We start from the raw sequence: 12,578 nt of genomic DNA, 5'->3' as shown, positions 1-12,578 counted from the left end.
CTTAGCCCAACGGGGATAGACTTGAGGACAAGCGTAAGTATCACAGGCTCTAAGGCCCAGCTCTTCAAAGGGATTTCGGCTCTTGACGGCCACTGATTTCCCTTCCATCGATTGATCTGGGCCTGAATAACCTGCCTAAGGGCAGACGTTAAGTGTCAGGTCTAGGACTAGGCCCCAGATCCTCCGGATTGCCACACCGCCTCCCTGGAGACCCGGACCTGTTCCAATTCATTACACTCACATATGTTCCTTAATACTATGACGTACTCTTTTCTTGGAGATACACTGGAAAAGGAGGCAAATCGCTGGGAAATAAAGCAGAGACACGGAGACAAGAGGAAACGAAGAGCCAACATCAGGAGAACGCTCCCGCTTGGAGCCAAACTGCTCCGCTTAGTTCAGTCCCATTAAAAGTCCCTGCCTTCCTTTGGTTGCACATCTGCTTTACAAGGCTCCTCAACACCAGCGTCCAAGCGCTGCTCACGTTTTGGAACACAAGAACAGATTGCGTCTTCCTAAAGCCCAAGAGTTTCAGATGAGCTCAGCGTGGGGGGCGGGTTGCCAACATCTTTGCAAAATCTCACCAGGGGAGCTGCTGGGTGCTGAGTGCTTTGGAGAATCTAGCCCCAATCAGGGGTGCACTGCTGATCCCCTGGAAATCTGGCCCTGCGTTCTTGGGAGAATCTAGCCTTTCATATTAACAACCTCACCATCTGCATTAAATCAGAGATCAGCCAACCCCGATCCTGCAATCAGATTTGGGTTCAGGAGTCCGCCTGCATGGATGTCATTGCAGCTGCAGGCCCACAGCCAGGATCACACACTGCTGCTGAAAGCACCTGTAACTAGATGTACCAAGTAACGAATCAGCTTCCATCCACCGGGGGACAAGGGCCGGTCAAGCAGAACATGCTGCAAACTGGTGCAAATCAGCATCCGTGGCAGAAACGTCACTACCAGAGCTGAGTGGGAAATGGGGATTTTTACCCCCCCATGAAACATTTCTACCAAATTTTCCAGGTTTTCCCTCACAAACTGGATTTCAGCAGGATTTCTCTTGGTCATAAAGTCCAGCAGCTCTGTTTTAAGTGTTTGCAGAATCGGGGCCTAAGGGTACATCCACACTGCAAAACAAAATCCAGTGCTGGCCATGAACCCATATGGTTCTTCTGTCTCTACTTTCTTTGATTCCCACGGATAGAGGTGTGAAAAGGAAGCGTCTAAACGTGACATTTAGGCTCGCTGCGCACTTACTCCAATCAAAGGGATAAATATGGCAGGGAAATGCTACTTGCAGCTCATCTAATGACGTCTCGGGCACCATCTCTTATGTGTTGGGATGGTGCCCAGCACAAAGGGTGGTGCTCCAGAATACACAGAATAATCCAGGTGCATGGAACCATCAATTAGGAGGGATTTTATACTACAGCAAAGTCATAACACACACACACACACACCCTGCCCTGTCACAGGCATGGATTGCAATCTGAACATTGCAGGGCACTGAAATAGCTTTGGCTTTCCATTCTCTTCCACTAGAAACAGAGTTTGTTCCGCAATTAGAAAATTCCACTGCACATTATTTTGGGGACCGCTCAAAGCTTCTGGGGCTGCTCCTGACCTTAGATTACAGGAGATCAGGCTAGATATGAGGTTTAGTCTCTAGTACTCCGTGCTGGTTCTAAACTGACTCGGACAGAGGATTTGGGGGCTTGGGGGCAGGATTTAGGGTTAATGCGTGGGCAGGGGTTAATGCTGGTATTAGCACTCAAATATACACCTCCTCTAAGCGTACAATATATCCCCATATCCTTGTTAAATAATACTTTGCTCTTATAGATCACCTTTCATTGGAGGAGGTCAAAACCTTTCACAGATAGCCAGGATCTGAACTCCCCACTCAGGCAAACTTCCCATGGGAGCCCGTGAGACCCTAACCAGTTATATTTCACAACTCCCCTGTAAAAGCAAGGAATATTCTCCCCTTAGGAAGACAGAGGCACAAACCCTGTAGTGTCAGCTCTCCTAATTTAACTGAGAATCTTGAGCTATTTGATGCTTTTCTTGCAGACCCAGCTGCTGGAGTCATGTGAATATATCAGAATCTCAGGTTCCTGTTTGTTTGGGTTTTTTTTTTATAGTACATTACTCGCCCTCATGGTTATGAAAAAAGCTGCAAGTCATGAACATCAAAGTCTCAGAATCCCGAGGCCTTACAGGAAGCCCACAAAATTTATTCTTTTCTTTAGAAATCTCATCATTTCTAAACCAATCTGGTGGATTTTTTTTTTTTTTTTTTTGCCTGCAAGTGGGGGTGGAGAGATGACTCATAATTTTCAAACACTTGTCATTGGCAATACTGAAGAGCAGGCAAATGACTTGAACAAGGTAACACAATGGAAGAACGGGGAAAAGAACCCAGGTGTCATGACTCCTGGTCCCTGATCTGATGATTAAACAAACTCTCCTCTTCCTCTCCTCTTCCAAATGGGGGGAAGGATAGCTCAGTGGTTTGAGCATTGGCCTGCTAAACCCAGGGTTGTATGAGTTCAATCCTTGAGGGGGCCATTTGCAGATCTGGTGCAAAAATTGAGGATTGGTCCTGCTTTGAGCAGGGGGTTGGACAAGATGATCTCCTGAGGTCCCTTCCAACTCTATGATTCTATGAAAGCTAGCTCTAGAAAGTCTATCCCAGGGGTAGTCAATTATTTTCTTTTGTCAAGTTCCAAACTTCTTGGTCAAGGTATAGCCAAGGTCCAGACTCCAGAGAAAATAATAAAAAAACAGCCAGCAACAATAATGATCATAATAAGCAAATGAAAAGATTTTGGGGGGTCTGTTCAAAAGTGTCTGGAGGTCCGGATGTGGCCCACACTCCACCTTGCTCGAGCTGCTACCACAGTGCATATGCACCGGAGAGAAAGCCCACAAACACATTTATAGTGAAGTCATTTTTTTTCCACCAAGCAACTCCACTCCACACGGGAGCTTCCCAATCAGCACATTGCAATGCAGTGAAACAATCTGGGCCTTTATTCGACACATGGCTCTATAAAGGGAATTTTGCTGGGAGTTGACAGCAGGTGGGTTCCTCCTGCCACCTCCCAGAGGATTACGGCCCGCTAACGTTTTCCCTCGGGGATTAAGCCGTGCCGTGTGAACGAAAACAGAGTCCAGCACACGTACTCCTGGAAGGACTGAGGTTCCAGTCACCCCAGCAGCTACTGCAATGGGGTGATACGCATCAAGAGGTGGTTTTTAGTCTGTTTGGGAACAGAGTCCTGGGCTGGGTGCGACGGGTTGGCACCAAATTGGGCTGAGGTTGAAGCAATGTGTCCCATAAAAATATGGATCTATCTATCGCAGAGAAAAGACCCAATCCCATGCTTGCACCGAGGACCACCCAGGCTGGCACCGAGGACCAAATGGGAGAGAGGTCATAGGTTTTAACTCTCGAATATATCACGGGAGGGTAGTGCCAGCCAAAAATGGCTATAGATCAGGGTTAAAAAAACCCAACAGCACTCTCTAGGTTCCTTTATTCGATGCAGGGTCCTTTTATATTTCTCTCAACACAATCCTTTGCCCCTTTAGTGATAACGGCAGAGCTGCCAGTGGCTTCCACTGCCCAGATTCCTCACTGGAGTATCTTAGAAAAAGGAAAACGCAGCCCAGTAAATACCCGGACCCTCAGGGTGGATCTGTGCTGGGCCCAGAAATGGCTAAAGGCCAGAGCTCTGCATGCACCTTTCTCTTCCCCTCTGTAACCCATCCTTGTTTGTAAACATCCCCCTCCCTGCCCCCTTCCCTGAGCCCTTTGAAATGAAAGAATCTGAAGTATTTTTGGATGCCAAAGTGAAACAGTAGAATGGAGCATTTTGCTGTTTGCTACTGAACAGAGAGGCCCAAAATCAATGGGGCAGTCTGGCCATTGACTTCGACAGGGGCTTTGGATCAGGACCAAAGCCTTCAAGTGTGAGAACCACAACTGGGAAGGAGAAAACCGCTGGGGAGGGGGGAGAATTTTTCACTTGCACATTCCATAACAATTTATTTTGAGCTGTTTTCCAGGCAGGGATGGGGCAAAACTTTGTCTCTGCAAGAAATAAAAGTTAAAACAAACTTGATGGGGCTCTGTTTTGTGTGTGTGGCTTGCTAAAGCATTGCCCCGGCTCTCATTGCCACTTCCCAGCCACTGCTTTCAACACACCCCGGTGCACACAGATAAACACATCGTGGTAACTATGTCACACCCACGATGGGCAGAAAAAAGGGGAACTTTAAAAAGTCAGATTGACTTTTTGTTAAGCATCTGGTGTCTGAAATATTATGAACCCCCGCCCCACCCCATTACTTTTACAACAATCCACCCGGTGGTTCTTTCAGGCGGACATCAGTGCAAGGTGAAATATTACCAGCAGATGAAAGCTTCATTTGCAACCAAGGGTGGTACAACAAGACCCATTTTAACACACACACACACACACAACACAATTTTCTGGCATTTTTCTGGGGAGTAGCAGCTAAAAGATAGTCTCAAAAACCCAACAGGTGTATGACAATTAGCCAGCAGCACACCCAGGCAACAGGTTTCAAACTACAGTGCAACTGACCCAGTTCCAGTGAGTAACAGACAGGGGCCGAATGGAGAAGAGCTGCTTTTCCATGGCAATCCACTTATCTACAGAGAATAATCAACCGGCGTCACTTACCTTCTTTCTGAAGAGCTCCCGAGTCACATCCAGGGGTTGGGGCGAGGGGGCTGCAGACTGGACGTTTAACCCCTTGGCTCTCGGGTTTGTTTTGAGAAAGAAATATGCTCCTGGAGAAATAAGGGGGCGGGGGGGGGAAGAAGATGAGATAGATAGAGAGAGAGGGTGTATAGGGATAAATAGATAAATAGATGGGGTGTATGGAGAGTAGAAAGAAAGAAAGAAAGAAAGAAAGAAAGAAAGAAAGAAAGAAAGAAAGAAAGAAAGAAACGGGGGAATGGAAGGATAGAAAGAAACGGGGGAATGGAAGGATAGAAAGAAACGGGAGACGGCTATAATATTTTGGGAGGGAAATCCACTAAGTAGCTGGTAACGCCAGATATTTTGCTTGGGCTCAAACAGCTGGGTTCCTTTTCCAAGGCAGAAAACTCGCTTTTCCAGCGTCTACGGATGCCCCCAGTCCAGTACTGGTGATCCGGGGGCGCTGGGCGGTTTGCAAGCCCCTCACCCCACTTCTGGTCTGCGCCCACCTCCCAGTGCAATGCAGGCAGAGGGGTCCAGCGGCCGCTCCGGACCTGGCTGTAACTTTCTTGCTGCCGGATGGGAGCCCCTTTCGCCCCTAAGGGTGGGTGCACCGGGGCCGGCTCACCCCGCCGACCGCTGCCCCGGCTCCTGGTAGCCCTCGCTGCCTGGCTGGTCAGTTCCAGCCGGTCCCCGGGTGCAGCCCCCCGGGCGCGGATCGCAGCAGCGGCCGCCCGGCCAGCCCTGCCTCCTCCTGCCCCTTCTCCGCCTCCTTCCCCATGCATCCCCGGCCGCTCCGCCTCCCCAGCCCGCTTCCCCCCCGCCGCCTCCGGCCGCGCTCCCTCCCCTGCGCCCGGGGGCTTGGCTCCCCTGGCCCCCCGCGGCCTCCTACCTCCCCGCACGAAGTTGCTGCCGGCGAGAGGCTCCCAGCGCCTGGCCTGAAAAAGGACGGAAGAGAAAAGCCGAGCCGAGCCGAGCCGAGCCGAGAGACCCCCACCCCCCCGGAGCAGCAGCCGCTCTGGACTCCTGTCCCCCCCCCCCGCCCCCCAATTGCCAGCTGCGATTCACACATTCCGCCTAGCCACCCTCTGACCCCTGCCCCCCAGGGGCTGGAAATTCAAAGGCAATAACAATCCCCTCCCCCAAAGTGGGGTGATTATCCCCTCCCGGGAGGGGGGAGGGGGGGACCGAGGCACGGAGAAGGGAAGGGACTTTTGCCCAGGGTGACTACATAGCAAGTGTGAAAAATAGCACCATTTTTTTTCTTGCGGGGGGGGGGGGGTAGGTATAGTTGCAAGACAAAGCCCCTAATATCGGGGTGTCTCGTCCCCCTATTTTTGCCCAAGCTGGCACAGCGACTCAGCAGCAGCGATCGGAAGGGAACCCAGGTGTCCTGACTCTCAGGCCCCAGCGCTAAGCGCTACAGGACCAGGACGCGCCAAGCTGCGTGGTTAGGGAGGCTGCCTGGCCTAGTGGATAGAGCACTGGACTGGGAGACCTGGGTTCTGTCCCTGGCTCTGTCGCTGGACTGCAGGGTGAGCGTGGGCAAGTCCCTCCCCCTCCTTGGTGCCTCAGTTTCCCCACCTCTAAGGCCAAGCTAATGGCACTGGCCCGCTTTGGAAGGCGCCTGGTGCTCTGTGGCTGAAAAGCGCCAGACAGGAGTTGGCCATTGTCGGTGTCGGAAAAGTGGCCATGGAGACCTGGAGTGTGTGCCCAGCTCTGCTACAGCCCCTTCTTTGCGACCCTGGATTATTGACTCTCTCCGGGTTTCAGCTCCCCAGCTGCCAACCGGGGCTACAAGAGCCTTTGTCTGTCTTTGGTGCAGCGGCCCTGGGGAGACTCGGCCTGCCACCATCACACAAATAAACCTTACCACTCAAAAGCCCATTGGAGGCGACAAAATGGCCACAGGCAGGCGCCGCGGATCCCTGGGAGCCTCTTGCTAGAGCCCTTCATCCTCCATCACCCTCACTCCCTTTCCACCGATCTCCACAGCCCTAACATCAGACTGAGCAGGGCCCATGCAGTTCTGAGAAGTACCCAGCTCTCTTCTGGGTGCTGTAAAGCAACGACAGTATCTTGGGAACCCCTTGCTCAAATTAGCCCAAATGTGATGCACTGACTCTCGCCAGTGCCCCCACGAGGCACCCCTACATTCAAGGCAATCCGAGCAACCGTGTGGATTTTAGAGCACTTAGAAGAGTTGCTCTTTAAACAGAAAGCTGGTCTTACCCTGGCAGCACATGGCTAGGATAACTGGAGCGATAATAACTAGATCCCCAACTTGGGAGTGGCGCAGGGAAATCCTGCTCTGGAGGGAAGGACCATAAACCCTGCCGTGAAATTGCGTTTTATCTCTCAAGCCAAGCCAGAGCCAGCCCCCAAACCCAGTCCTGGGGAGTGCCACCTGTGAGTCACACACACAGTTCCAGCTGCACCTGGCAGGCCCCCCTCCAAACACCAGCCCAGCCCCATCCTGTGGGGCTTACAAGGTCATACCCCGAGTTACGAGGGCTGCAGCTCACAACCGAGAGGCTGGACCATGTGTATTTGCCAAGCAGAATTCCCCAGGTAGGGCTGAGCTAGAGTGTAAACACCTGGACACTTGGCTGCTTTTGACTGAGTATGTGGAAGTGGATCAGCCTCGCAAAGGGACAAAATCCCTCAGCAGATCTGGGCTTCAGGACACAAACCAACCTCGAACAGGTGGGGGCTTGGAAAACCCTTCCTCTGCAGCAAGGGTCCGGCCTAATTATTATTAGCCGGCCTCTGGTGCTGGGCGCTGCACATCTGCATCGTGAGAGTGAGTGCCTAACCCGCAGTCTGAACAGGCCAGACAAAGGCGGGGGGAAGGAAGAGGATTAGCTCCATTCTACAGCTGAGGAACTGAGGTCCAGAGCGATTAAGGCCCAGATCCTCGGAGCTATTTAAATCACCCAATGCCTCTTGATTTCACTGGGATGCCTTTGAAGATCTGGGCCTAAACGACTTGCCCAAGGTCATATCGGAAATCAGGGGCAGATCTGGGAGGAGAGCCCAGATCTCTGACTATGGCCCAGCTCAGTGTCTTAACAACCCACCCTGCTTTAGGGGCATCCTGCATCTCCCGCTAAACTGCATCAGCTCCAGGACACGGCCAAGGACGGGATTCTGATTTTAGCGGGGCTGCCCCGGCCCCCGGCCTGGCAATCCTCACAGATTACCTGCGTGTGAACAGGCTAGGGAAACAGCTTTCTCTGCTCCTGCTTCCTGTCCCAACTGCCACGTGGAAATCTGGGTTTGAGCCACAAGAGCAGAGAGAGACCGTGAAGCCAAAGGTGTCCAGATTGCAGATTGTCAGGGTTTGGCCTCCTGCTCAGATCTGCTCTAGGAATGACTTGAGGGCAGTTCTCTGGCCTGTGTCATACAAGGGGTCGGACTAGATGGTCTCCAGGGTCCCTTCTGGCCTTGGGATGGATGAATCATGCACCGCTGGCAAAGGCTCATTTTGACTCTTCTTCTGAGCAGACCCCAAGGAGGGAGAGTGGTGAGTCCCACCCCTCCAGCTCACCTTACATGCCCCTGGCTGTCTTTTTTGTGGGTGTGCTGCTCCTTCCCCTGGCCCCACACTTACCGGAGGTCTGAATCCGGCCCTCCTGCTGTGGGAGCCGGCAGGTATCAGCGGTTAGGAGCGCTCAGAGCACAGCTACAGGATTGGGCCCCACTGGCTTCAAGTTGCTCCTTAGCTGGGGGTGAACGCAGAACTCAGGCTGCTTTCAAATTGCCAACCAGCAGAAATGTAGGTGCCATGGGGAGTTAGGCACCAGAGGGGGTGCACTGCTGCTTTGACAAGGTCAGTAGTGCCGAGGGGTGCCAGCAGCCCCGTATTATCAGGGAGAGCCTTTCTAGAAATAAAATACTGCCTGCCCCATTCTAAAGCAGCCCAGAATGCCTTTGATCTCTGCAGCTCTTACCACTCTCCTTTGGCCGCTGAGCTCCTGGGGACAGGAGGGGCTAGGGCATGGCTGAACATGGATGCACACTACCCGGGACACGGCTGAATGGCACAGGAGGCATCAGCGTTTGGGCCTCGTGCGTGTGCCCAGTGCTGGTGCCTGCAGTGGGATATGTGTGGGCAGAGCAGGCTCTCTGGGCTGCTCACCTGGGGAGGCAAAGGGGATCCTGGTGCTAAGAAAACTGCCCTGTAATTCTCAAATATAATGCTGGCAGCCCGGGTAAGCATCCCTCTCTAGTACTCGAAATCCCATTCATGGTCTAGCCCTTCGTCTCTTGGGCCCAGATCCTCAGAGGTATTTAGGGGCCCAGCCGGAGGTCCTGGCCTCAGTTTCCCCATCCGTACAATGTGGGGAATGGCACTGCCCTGCCTCCTTTAAGTCCATTGAGGTCTATGAGGAGCTCAGCTACTCGGGTGACGGGAACCAGCTCAGGCCCAGAGCTAGACAGACGGAGTGTGTCAGGGAGCAGCTGGCCAAGAGCGGGTAAGAGCCAGCCAGACGTGGTGACAATTATGTCTGACAAGGCTTCAAATACCACAGGGAGACGGAGTCTCCCTCGCTCTCCCCAGTACGACTCGGTCTTTTGCCAGGCGGGTCACTGGCTGCCCTGTGGTTACGGATTTGGACGCCGCTGCTCTTGCTCTCCGGGGGGCTGGATCACGCCCAGGCCCCGAATGAGCCCTGTCAGGACTTACAGCCCCAGAACCCAGTGAACACAACGCGTTCCGGCAGGTTCCTAGCGCAGGCGTTCTCCTCCGTGCTTGGGGCTTTCTCTGGTTGCAGCCTGGGAGGGCGTCCGAGACGCATGCCAGGAGGGTCTGATCCAAAACCCGTCGGGCTTCCATTGACTTCAGCGGGCTCAGCTCAGGCCCCTGCCAGCAGGAGGAGAAGGGGACAGGAGGAGGCTAAAAGCAGGCTGAATCTGGAAATATTTCCTCGCGGGCAGCTCTGTGCAGGGATGCGGTAAAGGTCACATTGTTCCAGCCGCTTACAACGAGACCAGACAGTACTTTGCAGGGAACAAGCTTGCACTGGGCAGGGTCTGGCCTAGATGCAGTTGAGCAGGACCTGATCCCAGGATCCTAACCGAATACTACAAATAAACGGTACACACACATTTTATATACAGTGATATGCAGAGAACCCAGGTGTCCTGACTCCCAGGTCACCCTGATCTACCACCAGACTCCACTTCCTTTCAGTGCCAGGAATAGAACCCAGGAGTCCGGACTCCCACAGGCCCTATCCCCTCCGCTTCTTCTAACCCATTCCACTTCCTCTCAGCAACGGGACTAGAACCCAGGAATCCTGATTCCCGTGCCACCCCCTTGCTCTAACCACCAGACCATGCTGCCAGAGTTAACAATAGAAAAAAAACCCCGCATTTGGGGTCGAAAAGCCCTTCAGCCCTGGCACTACCGGGGTGCGGCTGGAGGCAGAATTGTTGTATTTCAGAGACGTGATCTGCATCCTCTGCAAGGAGGGAAATCCAAGCCCTCCGGCCCTGCAGCAAGTCTGCACACGTTCAGGGCGCTGCCTGAGACCAAAAGGGTCGATCTCCCAGCGGGGAGGGGAAGGAGCCTGGCCTCCTGTATCATACAGGCCACAGGTCTTCCCCCAAATGGCTCCTGTTTGAATGCGCTTCGTCTTGCAGGCCCAGCAAAACATTTCGTTTTGATTTTGGCCTTTTAAACCTTTTTTAAAAAATGTTTATTTAGATTTAAAAAAAAACTCTCTGGCTTTAGTTTCTAAGCAAAAAATCACAACTTTTTGTCCGGGTGATGGTGAAACTGGAAGCTTTGACATTACTGAAATGCTGCAGGGTTTTTCTTTATAAACAAACTTTGATTAAAACTGACACTCCCCCCCCCCCCCCCCAAAAAAAAATGTCTTGATTTTGATAAAAACGGCAGTTTCGGCTAAAAATAGGTTTCCAAGAAAAATTTCCCACCCCCTCTGCTGGAGACATTTAGCCTGGTCTTACCACTTCAACACAGTTCTACCAATGCCAATTTACTTAGTACAGGCAAGACCTGATGCAGCAGCTGGGAATCACCTCTGCTTTTAACGGGATGCTTCCCAGGGAAAACTCTTGTACTAGAAAACATATCATTACCTGAATAACTTATAAAACCTCAACACAGGATCAGGGCCACTCAGAATCATGCCCCTTGGGTCACATTTTATGGCATCGTGGCTGGTGTACAATGATTGCAATTCTTGTGAAATTTTTCTGAAAGCCCCAGCTCCCGGATTCCTGTGATTTTGGGAGAACATTGACTTTCCTTTAAAAAAAAAAAAGCAAGTTTCTAAGTCCTTGTGATTCTGGAAAAAAGCTTAAAAATGTGAACCCTAAACCCGGAAAGGAAATAAGAGCGCCTAAAACATGTATTTTTTTTTAATCCCATGATTTTAAGTCAGTCTCGTGATTTTTGACTCCTGATTTTCAAAAGCTCAGGGCTGGCACCATTGCACCAGGGCCACGAGAGTGCATTCACGGCCAGGGCGTCCCCCCACTTGGCACTGCTGTCAATGACCGTCTCTTCGCAGGGCAGTGGCGAATGGGGTCCCTACAACACGGTTGTGTCTTTTTGCTCTTGTACACAATGATGAGGATAATGTGACGGAACCCCACGGCACGACAAGGGCCCTGTTTGCTGACTACACGCAGCGTGCCGAGCCTCGCGCCGCACGCACGCTGCTGCTCTGCCTGGTGCCTGGCACCTTTGGAGACATAAAACGTGGTGAGTGCTGTCAAGGGGTTCACAAGCTATTTAAACGGATACCACCCTCTTCCAAGGCACTGCAACCATCGGGCTGGCAGTGTAAATAACCGCACGAGGTGCAGGGCACTGGGAAACCAGGCCCTTTGTCTCTCTCTCTCTCCTCTTCTCATAGCACCTAGTGCCACTTTCTTCTGCATCCCCCACTCCTGCTGGCACAAGAGCCTTCTCCTCTGAATGGCTGCTGCCTGTCTGTATCTTTCCCCAGCTCCGGCCTCTCTGCATCTCTTTCCCAACCCCAGCTGTAACCCTCTCCCCCTGGCAGGGCCTCCTAATTTCTCCCCGTTTCTCCCTATAACCGAGTGGTTTTTTACTCCCAGGAAGCATTTGGGGAGGAGAATAAAGCCCTTGTGCCCGGGCTGTGCATGGGACTCCTCTCCCAAGCACTGGTTTAGAGAGGAGAGTAGACGGGTGAGGTCTGGGGCGGCCCTCTGATCTCTCCTCCCAGAGGCAGCATGGGCTAAGGGATGGGGAGTCTCTCGCACCAGTGGGTCCCCTAGCCCCAGGTAATTGCATGTCAAGTCAAAGCCACAAATCGTCCAGCAAATTCCCTTGCCAAAAATAGAACAGAGCAATTAAAAGCATTTGAAAAAGCTGGCTCAGGCTGCTCCCAGCCCCCTCCCTGCCCGCTGGGAGTCAGGGTCTCCGAAGGTTCGCTCCCCTTCCGTCTGTGCTGCCCCCTCTCCCCCTGGTTCTTGGCTCCAGGCCTGCAGTCTGGGGTTCCCCCTGGCCCCGGGGCTGCTACGGCTGTGGGCTGCAGGCAGCTGCTTCACCTGCCCAGACAGAGCCCCGGGCGTGAGCCCTCCACCCACTAGGGTGCGGCCGAGGGCTAAAAGGTGGGATACAGGCCAGTGGGGTGGGAGAGGTGCCCCTAGGCCAGGGACCCAGCGACTCCAGGAAGAAGAGTTTGTGGAGCCTTCGCCTTGTGGCTCAGGGGTTGGGTCAGCATCTGGTGTTCGTCAGTAGTTTGCATCTGTCTGGGCTCAGACTGTGGTGACTGTCTGGCACGACGTGGTTGGTGCTCGGTGCACAGGCATTTGCATCTCCAGTGCTGCCACCCTTTTGGG

The 12,578-nt window shown here is 52.7% G+C and overlaps 1 protein-coding gene across 3 annotated transcripts in view; it reads right to left on the bottom strand.

Moving 5' to 3' along the window:
- Positions 1-5,659, bottom strand: part of ADAMTSL4 (ADAMTS like 4) — a 58,678-nt gene extending 53,019 nt beyond the window's left edge. Inside the window, exons 1-2 of one of the 3 annotated variants that reach the window (XM_075122734.1) lie at positions 5,626-5,659; positions 4,713-4,822 (exon numbers count right to left, since the gene is read on the bottom strand). The gene's annotated coding sequence lies outside the window, so the exon portion shown is untranslated. Of the gene's footprint in view, positions 1-4,712; positions 4,823-5,242; positions 5,490-5,625 lie in introns of those variants that run through there. The other 2 variants (XM_075122733.1, XM_075122735.1) reach the window with 2 other exon arrangements.
- Positions 5,660-12,578: the final 6,919 nt, after the last annotated feature.

Source organism: Caretta caretta, chromosome 24 (genome assembly GCF_965140235.1).
Source record: "Caretta caretta isolate rCarCar2 chromosome 24, rCarCar1.hap1, whole genome shotgun sequence".
NCBI lineage: Eukaryota > Metazoa > Chordata > Testudines > Cheloniidae > Caretta > Caretta caretta.
The sequence above is the reverse complement of the archived record's forward strand: the minus strand, read 5'-3'. Positions and strand labels throughout refer to the sequence as shown.